Below are 13431 nucleotides of genomic sequence, written 5' to 3'. Positions count from 1 at the left end.
GATTGCAGAATGGAGCTTGTTTGGGGGCTGGTTGACAGGGCACGTCCTGTGGCTAGGGACAGCTATGCCTCATAGAAAAGTCCAGTTTTTAGTTTTGCTTTTCATTAGTAGCTTGAAGTGGAGAAAAGCATGAGTGTTTTTCCCCCTCCCTCTGGAGTTTCAGTTTCAGTTGTGTGCGCAGAAGCTGCCCGAGATTAAGTTTACCGCTCTGAAGTTTAGCTGTTTTGAGGATACCCTTCTCTGCAAACAACAGGCCTGGATTCCTGTCCATAGGTGTTACAAAGCAGAAGATACAGCATCACGTGAGCATACTTGCTTTTTGTGCCAAGTCTGAAGGAGGATGTATGTCTGTGAGATGGCGTTTAACTTAGACATGGGCGGCACGGTAGCACAGTGGTTAGCACTGCTGCTTCACAGCTCCAGGGACCTGGGTTCAATTCCCGGCTCGGGTCACTGTCCGTGTGGAGTTTGCACATTTTCCTCGTGTGTGTGTGTGGGTTTCCTCCGGGTGCTCCGGTTTCCTCCCACAGTCCAAAGATGTGCGGGTTAGGTTGATCGGCCATGCTAAAATTGTCCCCTTAGTGTCCTGAGATGCGTAGGTTAGAGGGATTAGTGGGTAAATATGTAGGAATATGGGGTTGGGCCTGGGTGGGATTGTGGTCGGTGCAGACTTGATGGGCCGAGTGGCCTCTTTCTGTACTGTAGGGTATCTATGATTCTACGATTCTAGATCAAGAGAAAGCTAGCTGTTAGGAGTTAAGCTGTGTCATGTTTAAGTCTTGTAATTGGTGAAAGTTATGCTAATTCTTTTTGTTCTAATTTAACTGTGTTCTTAAATAAACTTTGTTTGATAAAAGCTTCCTGATGGGAATCATACCCGAGAGAAACACTTTATGCTCACCCATGCCAAAATCAAATGTAAAATGTAGGTTCTAGGCTAACTTCAGAAAACGTCTTGGAGTTTCTGGCCTGGGTCTTAACACAAAAAAACATAAAACCCTAAGTTTCTGCACTAGCTGCTCAATGATTGTGGCTCATGTCACCCACTAAGCAAGCCTTCACTTTCAATGAAGTATAGTGTGCCTTTATTTTCCCAAGCACAGAGTCCATGAGTTAAACTGAAGCCTTCGTCATTGTATTTGGATATTGGCTATATCATGTGTCCTCATGCAATTTTGAAGTGTACGAGGATAAACACCAACATGCTGAAACTTAGACTATGAACTATTAAAAAAATTACATTTTTAAAAATTTGCATGCATCTTATCCTCAAGTCCGTCCAGACTGATCTCAGCTGTGACGCTCCCAACCTATCAAAATACTCATTGAGGAACTGCTGACTGGCATGTTGTAAACAAATTAAATATGAAGGCACCAGGTTATAGTGAACATCCGCAAAACCATATTCAAATTTCACACCAGGTGGTGGGAGAAAATTTGAAAGTCTGTTTGCAAGATGTGGAATAAACTACTCCAGGCCAAGTTAATAAGTTGACAGTTAACTCATCCCAGAAGGTGCTCTAGTCTCACAGCCGAAGATCTACGATTGCCTCATCTGGAAGGAGCCGACAGCTCTCCAAAATCTCTGTGCTCCTCCAACTCTGACCTATTACCCATTCTCAAGCTTCATTGTTCCAATGTCGGTAGCCGTGCCTTCAGCTGCCCGGGTCCTAAGTTATGGAATTTCTTCCCTATGCCTCCCTATCTTTCTCTCTTTTAAGATATTTCCTTAAAACCTATTAATCTTCCTATTAATCTCTTTTGTGTCAAATTTTATGTAATAAAGCTACTGAAGTGATTTGGGACAATTTGAAAAGGTTCTGCACAGTAATAATGACGGTAGAAAATTTGAACTGAAAAAATGATAAAAGTTAGAAGTTGTACTTTCTGTTGAAATAGTTTCCTCGACCAAGTACCTGCAAAGCATTGATTCACTCAGAACATCTGGGAATTCCAGAATTTGCCTTATTCTGAAAGTTTCACAAATTAGGACAATCCTCAAAGCATTGCTTCCCAAAAGAACGCAAAAAAAAACATTTTTTTCGGAGAAAGAGATAAATAGTGAGTTCCAGTGAAATACACCGATAAGGGTCTACAAACCAACAAGGTGCTGAAATCAAATGTTCCAAAATTATGATTTGCATTTATTTAGCACTATATCATCTCTCCCAGGAGATCCCATAACACATGACCCACAATGAATTGCTTTCAAGTGTAGCCACTCTGATATGGCTGAACTCCCAACAACCATTCAGCAGTTGGGAATGCTCCATCTATACAGTGATGAGATTAATGGCCAATTTTTTAGCTCGTGTTGCTTAAACCCTAATAGAGAAAGAGTGCCAGTTGTTTTTAAAGATCCCACTGTTGCTGTGAATTTCAGGAAGGGAACCACGCTCTCTGACTGGATAGGGAATACAGACATAGCTTGGTAGAATTAATAATACGTATCTTCGTGCAGAAATCTGGGACCCCATGCAGAGAGAGATTTAACCCATGGATGTTAGAACAAACACTGCTAGCCTGATTTAGAATCCAAACAGGTATGCAACGAGAGAAGCAAAATAAGCACATGTATTTGAACACATTCAAATATCTCGAAACTCAAGAATGGTGGGAAGGGTTATTGTTACAGGGCCGCCATGTGTCTGGAAATTGACAATGGATGCATGTACATTAATATTTAGCAGATCTCGTCTCAGCTAATCAGTATCTATTAACATGCACCCAAGGTCTATCGAAACTGGAACATCGTAAAACTGAAACATGTAACATCGCTGAATATGTAATGGTAAATGATCTCGGAGCATTGTGCATGACCTCCGGGAAGATATGTTTCATGGCCTCTCTCTGTTGAGGTAGCTTTGAGAGTTCACGTCTTTCGTTGCAACAAGATTAAAAAGTTGCTTTAATTCTGCATCCAGTTGGGATCTTGCCATGGTTTTTGTATCTCCAGGCCATCTTCAATTTGGCAAGTCGTCGCCCTCTTTAAATTATAGGCCCTAATAATAGTTTTTCTCCACGAACAACTAGTAATTTTAATTCACCATCAATCAGGGGCATACACTTTGATTTGATTTATTGTCACATGCATTAACATAGTGAAAAGTATTGTTTCTTGCGCGTTATACAGACAAAACATACCGTTCATAAAGGAGGAAATGAGAGCATGCAGAATGTAGTGTGTCGATCATAGATCGGTGCAGAGAAAGATCAATTTAATGCAAGGTAAGTCCACTCCAAAGTCTGATGGCAGCAGGGAAGAAGCTGTTCTTGAGTCGGTTGTTACATAGAACATAGAACAGTGCAGCACAGAACAGGCCCTTCGGCCCACGATGTTATGCCGAGCTTTATCTGAAACCAAGATCAAGCTATCCCACTCCCTATCATCCTGGTGTGCTCCATGTGTTTATCCTATAACCGCTTAAATGTTCCTAAAGTGTCTGACTCCACTATCACTGCAGGCAGTCCATTCCACACCCCAACCACTCTCTGCGTAAAGAACCTACCTCTGATATCCTTCCTGTATCTCCCACCACGAACCCTATAGTTATGCCCACTTGTAATAGCTCCATCCACCCGAGGAAATAGTCTTTGAACGTTCACTCTATCTATCCCCTTCATCATTTTATAAACCTCTATTAAGTCTCCCCTCAGCCTCCTCCGCTCCAGAGAGAACAGCCCTAGCTCCCTCAAACTTTCCTCATAAGACCTACCCTCCAAACCAGGCAGCATCCTGGTAAATCTCCTCTGCACTCTTTCCAGCGCTTCCACATCCTTCTTATAGTGAGGTGACCAGAACTGCACACAATATTCCAAATGTGGTCTCACCAAGGTCCTGTACAGTTGCAGCATAACCCCACGGCTCTTGATCTCCAACCCCCTGTTAATAAAAGCTAACACACTATAGGCCTTCTTCACAGCTCTATCCACTTGAGTGGCAACCTTTAGAGATCTGTGGATATGGACCCCAAGATCTCTCTGTTCCTCCACAGTCTTCAGAACCCTACCTTTGACCCTGTAATCCACATTTAAATTAGTCCTACCAAAATGAATCACCTCACATTTATCAGGGTTAAACTCCATTTGCCATTTTTCAGCCCAGCTTTGCATCCTATCTATGTCTCTTTGCAGCCTACAACAGCCCTCCACCTCATCCACTACTCCACCAATCTTGGTGTCATCAGCAAATTTACTGATCCACCCTTCAGCCCCCTCCTCTAAGTCATTAATAAAAATCACAGAGCAGAGGACCAAGCACTGATCCATGCGGCACTCCGCTAGCAACCTGCCTTCAATCCGAAAATTTTCCATCGACCACCACCCTCTGTCTTCGATCAGACAGCCAGTTACCTATCCAATCGGCCAACTTTCCCTCTATCCCACACCTCCTCACTTTCATCATAAGCCGACCATGGGGAACTTATCAAACGCCTTACTAAAATCCATGTATATGACATCAACTACCCTACCTTCATCAACACACTTCGTTACCTCCTCAAAAAATTCAATCAAATTTGTGAGGCACGACTTGCCCTTCACGAATCCGTGCTGACTATCCCAGATTAATCCGCATCTTTCTAAATGGTCGTAAATCCCATCTCTAAGGACCTTTTCCATCAATTTACCAACCACCGAATGTTATGTGACCTCAAACTTTTGTATCTTTTTCCCGAAGGCAGAAAGTGGAAGAGAGAATGTCCAGGGTGCGAGAGGTCCTTAATTATGCTGGCTGCTTTGCCGAGGCAGCAGGAAGTGTAGACAGAGTCAATGGATGGGAGGCTGGTTTGCGAGAAGGATTGGGCTACATTCATGACCTTTTGTAGTTCCTTGTCGTCTTGGGCAGAGCAGGAGCCATACCAAGCTGTGATACAACAAGAAAGAATGCTTTCTCTGGTGCATCTGTAAAAGTTGGAGAGAGTCGCAGCCGACATGCCAAACTTCCTTAGTCTTCTGAGAAAGTAGAGGCATAGGTGGGCTTTCTTAACAATAGTGTCGGCATGGGGAGACCAGGGCAGGTTGCTGGTCATCTGGACACCTAAAAACTTGAAGCTCTCGACCCTTTCTATTTAATCCCCATTGATGTAGATAGGGGCATGTTCTCCTTTACGCTTCCTGAAGTCGATGATAATCTCCTTCATTTTCTTGAAATTGAGGGAGAGATTCTTGCCACACCAGTTCACCAGATTCTCTATCTCATTCCTAGACTCCATCTCATCACTGTTTGAGATCTGACCCACTACAGTGGTATTGTCGGCAAACTTGAAAATCGAACTGGAGGGGAATTTGGCCACACAGTCATAGATGTATAAGGAGTATAGTAGGGGCTGAGAACACAGCCTTGTGAGGCACTGGTGTTGAGGATGATCGTGGAGGTGGTGTTGTTGCCTATCCTTACCGATTGTGGTCTGTGAGTTAGGAAGTTCAGGGTCCAGTCGCAGAGGGAGGTGCCGAGGCCCAGGCCACGGAGTTTGGAGATGTGATTCGTGGGAATTGTAGTGTTGAAGGCTGAGCTATAGTCAATAAATAAGAGTCTGACATAGGTGTCCTTGTTATCTAGGTGTTCCAGGGTTGAGTGCAGGGCCAGGGAGATGGCGTCTGCTGTGGACCTGTTGTGGCAGTAGGCAAACTGTAGTGGATCCAGGTAGTTCGGGAGGCTGGAATTGATTTGTGCCATGACTAACCTTTCGAAGCACTTCATAATGATGGATGTCAGAGCCACCGGCCGATCGTCATTAAGGCACGCTGGTTTTTCGTAGATACCGGGATGATGGTCGTCTTCTTGAAGCAGATAGGGACCTCAGATTATTGTAAAGAGAGGTTAAAGATGTCTGTAAATACCCCCGCCAGCTGATCCACGCAGGATCTGAGTGCTCGTCCGGGTACCCCATCTGGGCCAGTCGCTTTCCGTGGGTTGACTTTCAAGAAGGCTGCTCTGACATCTGCAATGGTGACCCCAGATACAGGTTCATCCAGGGCTTCCAGGTAGAGGGCATGCTCTCACTGACCTCTTGCTCAAAACGAACATAGAATGCATTGAGCGTTGGAGTCGGCAATTTTACATGCCTTCATCTTGTAGCCTGTTATGTCTTGCCATAGTCGGCCAGAATCGGTGTAGCTAGCCTGGGACTCTAGCTTGGTTCGGTACTGTCTTTTGGCATCTTTGACGGATCTCCTTAGATCGTATTTGGCTGTCTAGTATAGGTCAGTGTCACCTGACTTGAACGCCTCAGACCTGGACTTCAGCAAGGAGTGGATATCCCTGTTCATCCATGGTTTCTGGTTGGGGAACACACGGATTTGCTTCTTTGTCATTGCACCGTGCAGAATTTCAGATGCACCACCGATTTACTGAAAGCCAAGCGAATAACACGATTCTGCTTTTCAGAAACTCCAACAAGAGCTCTGTTCACCATGCTTGTAGCATGTCCATCAATGGGCAGCACTCATCAGATTAAGCTGGGAATAAGCATTCGCCCAGAATACTGATTGGCATGCATCAAGACATGATACTTTGTAGCTCTCGTCATGCAACAGCATCACAAAGCATTTTACACAACATTTTGCAAGAGCAGAAAGCAACAGCAGGAATTGTGGAGTTACACCAAAAGCCCAGTGGAGACTTTGTAAAGGAAGGGATTGCTACAATCAAAAAATGCAGTCCTGTTGAACCTCATGTCGGGAAACTCAAAATTATTTTATGTAACAATATGACTGGGAGTTGAATGACTTGATCCTCCCCTGGACTGCAGCTTTCAAACAATTCAATGCTCCAAGGAAATCCATTTTCAGAAAACACTTCCATTTCTCTGCACATGAAGCTTTATAAGTAAATGGAAAGGAGAAGATGAAGCCCATCTGAAGATGGTGGGAAATTCTACTGCCGTGCATCGGGTACGTTTACAGGTTCTGCACTGATTCCTGGTCTGTGCTATGTTAACTAGTCTCAGCGATGACAAAAAATGTGTTAAATCTAGCCTCAACATTCTTAAGCCATGGAGAAAATAAAAACATCTCACATTACCAGTCTTGTGTGAGCGAAAATACTTAAGTGGATGTCAGGTGAAAACAAGATCTAGTTTCATTCGAAATCCTCCAGTCAAGTAACTCATGACACATGACAAACGATGTATTGTCACTCGGATGAAGTGTAGGCAATACCCATAAAATTTAACTCTTTCCAATTGTTTCCAAAGAGCAAAGGAACGTATTCTAAGATTGTCATCAAATTTATGGAAACTGGTTTACGGAAAAAAAAATCTTGAACACAGTCAAAACAGCCATGGAATCTGGACAGGATCCAGTCTTTACACACCACAGCAGCTGAACCTCACTATAAAGGATCTTGCCCTGCATGCAGTTTGGCACACATTAATGGTACAAACAGTTCCTGATTATTTATACACCCACACTTTTGGGCAGGTGCTGAAAATATCAACAGGAACAAATGCAACAGATTCAGTTATGAACATGGATCAATTCTATTAGTTTCCGAGAGTCACAGAAGGATTGCAGCATGGCAAGTTTAAACTTAAGTTTCAACACAGCCCTAAGGAAGTTGAAATCAATGCTCCTATTGATTTGCATAGAGCTCAAGCTGACAATGTCAACATTTTTGTGAGTTCTGATTCAGGGTTCAGCCACCAAGAGCAAGAGTGGCAAGACATGTATAACAAATCTAACCAAACTTCTAGGCTCACAAATGTTGATAAACCAGCAAGTAAGAAATAAAATGGAGTCACCTGAATTCCTGGGCCACGTATGGTAGACTGTAGTTGTACACCTCTAACAATAACACAGAGTCCTAGTGACAACACCATTCAAGTTTTGTTCATATTCCAAGTCATGGTGTTTTATTCGTCCTCACAAACCATTTCAAAATTCTGGCTTCCCTCACCCGATTGTTTACATCTAGGATATGGCAATAAAATAGCTAAATAGCAAAAAGTAACCATTTCCTCCTGATGATCTCTCCAACTGGACAAATATGAAACCCATCACGGTTCGGAGTGAAATATTTTACTAAGATGTAACATCGCAACTTCACAATGGCCAACATTGTAACAGTCTCTAATTAAGCAGTTGAGGAATTTTCTGACTCATTTTTTAGACGTGAGGGCAATGAGCGCATGAAACCTTTCTGTCACATGAAACAGAAAAAGAGAGTAGTAAGACATCGGGCCAGAAAAAAGGGCATGGTGAAGACTGTAAAGAGTAAACGAGAGTATGAGACATCAGTCATAACATGAGAAATAAAGTTTATAGTTTAGCACTGCAAATAAAAGGATTATTCTTCTCACATGGGGTCAATGCCACCATTGTGCTTAAACAGTAAACTTCCTTATTTGCTTTTCAATTTTTTTTCCTTCTATCCTTAAGGCACTGACTGTTGACATGCTGGGATATGGCATTGACATTGTCCCATCTCAACACCTTCCCCAAACAGTTATTCTGCACTGAGGCTAGAGCTGCTGTCAGCAGGATGCTGATCTGTGGGGGGCATCACAGTTGGGTTTGATCTTATTCACATTTGAAAGATACACTTTAGTGAACAACAACCAGGAGTAAAAATCTTGGTTGATTTACCACCTCCACTCTCTTCCAGGTCTACTGCAGTTCTGACTGAGGTTACCAGATGCAATGGAGACCATGAAGAATCTGCATTTTATGCAATACTTCTAGCCATTGGGGTTATAAAAGAGCCTTAAAATCCACAACTAACAGTTGACAGGTGTAATTCACCACATGCAAAAGTGAGCTACCTGCAAAGCAAGGTAACAACTCTGAGGATCCTGCAGCAACTTCAGATGTTAAAACTTGAGAAAAATTCCTGTAGATTCTGAGAGACAGGATCTATAGGCATTTAGAGAGGCAAGGGCTGATTAGGGACAGTCAGCATGACTGAGTGTGGAAAATCATGTCTCACGAATCTGACAGTTCTTTGAAGGGGTAACAAGGTCGACGAGGGTAGTGCAGTTGACGTTGTCTACATGGACTTTAGCAAGGCCTTTGACATGGTAGGTTAATCTCACGGGATTCAGGGTGAGGTAGCCAATTGGCTTGGTGACAGAAGACAGAGGGGGTGATTGTAGAGGGTTGTTTTTCAAACTGGAGGCCTGTGACCAGTGGTGTGCCTCAGGGATCAGTGCTGAGTCCACTGTTATTTGTTACTTAAATTATTGATTTGGATGAGAATTTGAGGTATGGTTAGTACGTTTGCAGATGACACCAAGATTTGTGGCATAGTGGACAGTGAAGAAGGTTATCTAGGATTGCAAAGGGATCTTGATCCATTGGGCCAAAGAATGGCAGATGGAGTTTAATTTAGATAAATGTGAGGTGATGCATTTTGGTAGATTGAATCAGGGCAGGACCTACTCAGTTAATGGTAGGGCACTGGGGAGAGTTACAGAACAAAGAGACCGAGGAGTATAGGTTCATAGCTCTTTGAAAGCGGAGTCACAGGTGGACAGAGTGGTGAAGAAAGCATTCGGCATACTTGGTTTCATTGGTCAGAACACTGAATACAGGAATTGGGATGCCTTGTTGAAGTTGTACAAGACATTAGTAAGGCCATACTTGGAATACTGTGTATTCCACAGGCGGCACGCTAGCACAGTGGTTAGCACTGCTGCTTCACAGCTCCAGGGTCCCGGGTTCGATTCCCGGCTCGGGTCACTGTCTGTGTGGAGTTTGCACATTTTCCTCGTGTCTGCGTGGGTTTCCTCCGGGTGCTCCGGTTTCCTCCCACAGTCCAAAGATGTGCGGGTTAGGTTGATTGGCCAGGTTAAAAAAAAAAAATTGCCCCTTAGAGTCCTGGGATGTGTAGGTTAGAGGGATTAGCGGGTAAATTAGCGGGTAAAAAAAAAAGGGATTAGCGGGTAGGGCCTGGGTGGGATTGTGGTCGGTGCAGACTCGATGGGCCGAATGGCCTCCTTCTGCACTGTAGGGTTTCTATGATTCTATGACTTCTGGTCACCCTATTATAGAAAGGATATCATTAAACTAGAAAAAGTGCAGAAAAGATTTACTAGGATGCTACCGGGACTTGATGGTTTCAGTGAGGAGGAGAGGCTGGATAGACTGGGACGTTTTTCCCCTGGAGCGTAGGAGGCTTTGGAGTGATCTCAGAGGTCTATAAAATAATGGGGGGCATAGATAAGGTAGATAGTCAACATCTTTTCCCAAAGGTAGGGGAGTCTAAAACTAGGGGGCATAGGTTTAAGGTGAGATGGGAGAGATACAATAGGGTCCAGAGGAGCAATGTTTCACTCAGAGGGCGGTAAATCTCTGGAACGAGCTGCCAGAGGCAGTAGTAGAGGCAGGTACAGTTGTGTCTTTTAAAAAGCATTTAGTTAGTTGCATGGGTAAGATGGATATAGAGGGATATGGGCCAAATGTGGGCAATTGGGACTAGCTTGTGGTAAAAGAAAGGGCGGCATGGACAAGTTGGGCCAAAGGGCCTGTTTCCATGCTATAAACCTCGATGACTCTAAAAGAAAAATCTTTGTTGGCATCTGAATTCATTTTCTAATTGGCAATTGAAGCATTTAGGAAGTGCAAATGAGACATGTAATCATTACATCTTATAGGCCATCTGCTTACATTACAATTATTCCAAATGTGTGACTGTCAACTACAATATTAATGGAACCACATTAAAGTAGATGTAGTTTTTAAATGCTGTAAATCTGAAAAACAACGATCTCAACTATCAGTGAGTGCTTGAGATGAGGAGTGTGGAGCAATTCCGTACCGATAGCCAGTCCTTCAATGTCCCATCATTGGCAAACTGTGCTCCAGATTTTCACTGAAACAACATACTAATTCCATCAGAATTACAATGGAATAAGCTGTGTCAGACAGGAGTGGTAAATTATAGCAGAAAGTCTTAACAGGTATTAAGTTACATTCAGTAAACTGAAGGACCCTGAGCTTCAGAATCTATTATACTGCGCCTTATCAAAACACAAATTAAATACCTGTAGATCACAAAGGAACTGAGCAGAAGATAAGCCATGACCTTTTTTTAAAAAAATGATGTAATATGACATTTCATGAAGCTTGGAGCCTCAAAATCCTCAAGATCCTGGTCAGAAAGGCAAGGAGTTTCGTTATGTTGAGGTTTTCTGAGACAACATTGAGCTAAAAATCGGAGATGGCACAATGAGTCTGGATTTCAACAATGCAGATACATGAAGCAGCGTGGGTTTGCATGTCCGCAGCTTAGGGAAGAGAGGATGATCATTTTTACTGACAGTACTACTCTGAAGTGCGCTGATCACAACAAAAAGCTTGAAACGACAAGCAAGAAATGGATTACTGATAATATATAGAGATAACGTAAATAGAGAGAAGCTGTTCGCACTGGTGGAAGCACTGAAAACCAGACTTAAATTATTTAAGGTGACTGGCAAAAGAACCAACAGAACATAAAAAAACACTGGAAAAACTCAGCAGGTCTGGCAGCATCTGTGGTGTGGAGATGCCGGCGTTGGACTGGGGTAAACACAGTAAGAAGTTTAACAACACCAGGTTAAAGTCCAACAGGTTTATTTGGTAGCGAAAGCCACACAAGCTTTCGGAGCCCCAAGCCCCTTCTTCAGGTGAGGTGGAGACAGAAATAATGTTGAACCTGTACAAATCTTCAGAGTTCGAGGAAGTGAGAGATTTTATACTGTCTGAGCATGTGGAGCAGGTGGAGCACAACAGAAGGACAAGAATAGGCAGGAACTAGGAAAGATTTCCTGAAAAACAATGTCAGGATCTACGAACAGTCTATAGAGATGATTTGAATGTGGGGACCAATTGTGATATTTCCAAAATTGCTAGTGACACCAAACTGGGCGGGAACGTAAGTTGTGAGGAGGATGCAAGGAGGCTTCAAGAGGGTTTTGACAGACTAAGTGAATGGACAAGAACATGGCAGCTGAAATATGTAAATAGGTGTGAAGTTATCCACATTGGTTGAAAAAAAACAAGACAACAGTATTTCTTAAATGGAGGGGGGTTGGGAACTGCACGTGTCCTTGTTCATGAGTCATGAAAAGCTAGCATGCACATACAGCAAGTAATTAGGAAAGGAAATAGCATGTTGATCTTCATCGCGAGGAGATGAGAGTGCAGAACTAAGGACGTCTTGCTGGTGAGTCTTTGGAATTCTTTACCCCAAAGGGCTGTGGAAGCCCAATCATTAAGCATATTCAAGACAGACATCGATAGATTTCTGGATACCAATGACATTGAGGGATCTGGGGATAGTGTGAGGTGGTGATGTTGAGGTGATCAGCCATGATTGAATGGAATTGCAGAACAGGTTTGACTGGCCGTGGTCCATTCAGTCCAAAGCATGATTCCGAGCTTCCTGTAGCGTGTCATTTCAATTCATCACGCACTGACCTTGATTTCCATGGCCTTCTGCAGTGTCCTAATGGCTCTCGGAACAGCAGTGAATATTTTTCGACTCAGCATTCCACAACTTCTGGACTCAATACAGAGTTTAACGAATTTAGATCATAAACTCTAACCCCATTTTGTTTCAATACCTTTTCTTTGATTTCGTCCCATTTCTCTCTTACTTCCTTTCCTTTCAGACTGCTATTCAGGATCAAGCGATTCACACCTTTTCTGGACACTCTTTCACTCCCCTTAGTCTTGCAACTTGAGTCATTTCATCTCTCCTACTCTTCATCTTATCAGGGAACTCCCATTTTGTTCTTTATCCACCCTCCCACTTTCACAAATCCTATTGTATTTCTAACTTTTCCCGGTTCTGATGAAAGGTCACACACTTAAAGCATTAACTCTTTTTAGTACCTCACAACTGCTGCCAGACCTGCTGAGTACCTAAGTATTTCCTGTTTTTTATTTCAGATTTCTACCATCCACAATATTTTGTTTTTGCACATCGTATTCCAGATGTAGGTCTCACCAAAAAGAGGAAAAGTTTCAAAATCACCTTCAAGTCAAGCTCAATATACCAACATATTGGCCCGTAACTTCCACAGAGTGGCAATCTCTGTCAGATTGCCACTCTCAACAGAATTATCCACACTGGAGTTTCGAAGCCCCCAACTTGTCCAACCTTCCTCGCTCAAGCTGGGTCAGACAGGCGCAATGCAACACACCCCCTGTCAGTGTAGAATAACTGGTGTGCAGAGAGGTAAGGAACGCCCCTTTTTACCGCAGTAGTGCCATAAAGGGGATGTTTAAAGGAAGCAGTTAAGTGGTTTACCGGGAGGAGTGGGGGTGGAAAGAGGAAGAAAGAGAGACAGAGCACGCGCAAGCGCACAAGAACGAACGAGAGCGAGACAGAGACCAGGAGACGGGGCTTGGGCCATGGGTGGGGGTGGCATTGTGTATATATGAGGTGCCCCCTGTGAGGCTTGGTCTGGGTGTATGGATTGTTAAAAGGATTTAAAATTGCTTTTG

At 43.3% G+C, this 13431-nt stretch overlaps 1 protein-coding gene across 3 annotated transcripts in view; it reads right to left on the bottom strand.

The window, feature by feature from the left end:
- Positions 1-13431, bottom strand: part of LOC144505246 (transcription elongation regulator 1-like) — a 116713-nt gene that overhangs the window by 65074 nt on the left and 38208 nt on the right. The gene's annotated exons all lie outside the window — the stretch shown is intronic.

Source organism: Mustelus asterias, chromosome 16 (genome assembly GCF_964213995.1).
Source record: "Mustelus asterias chromosome 16, sMusAst1.hap1.1, whole genome shotgun sequence".
Classification (NCBI taxonomy): Eukaryota; Metazoa; Chordata; class Chondrichthyes; order Carcharhiniformes; family Triakidae; genus Mustelus; species Mustelus asterias.
The sequence above is the reverse complement of the archived record's forward strand: the minus strand, read 5'-3'. Positions and strand labels throughout refer to the sequence as shown.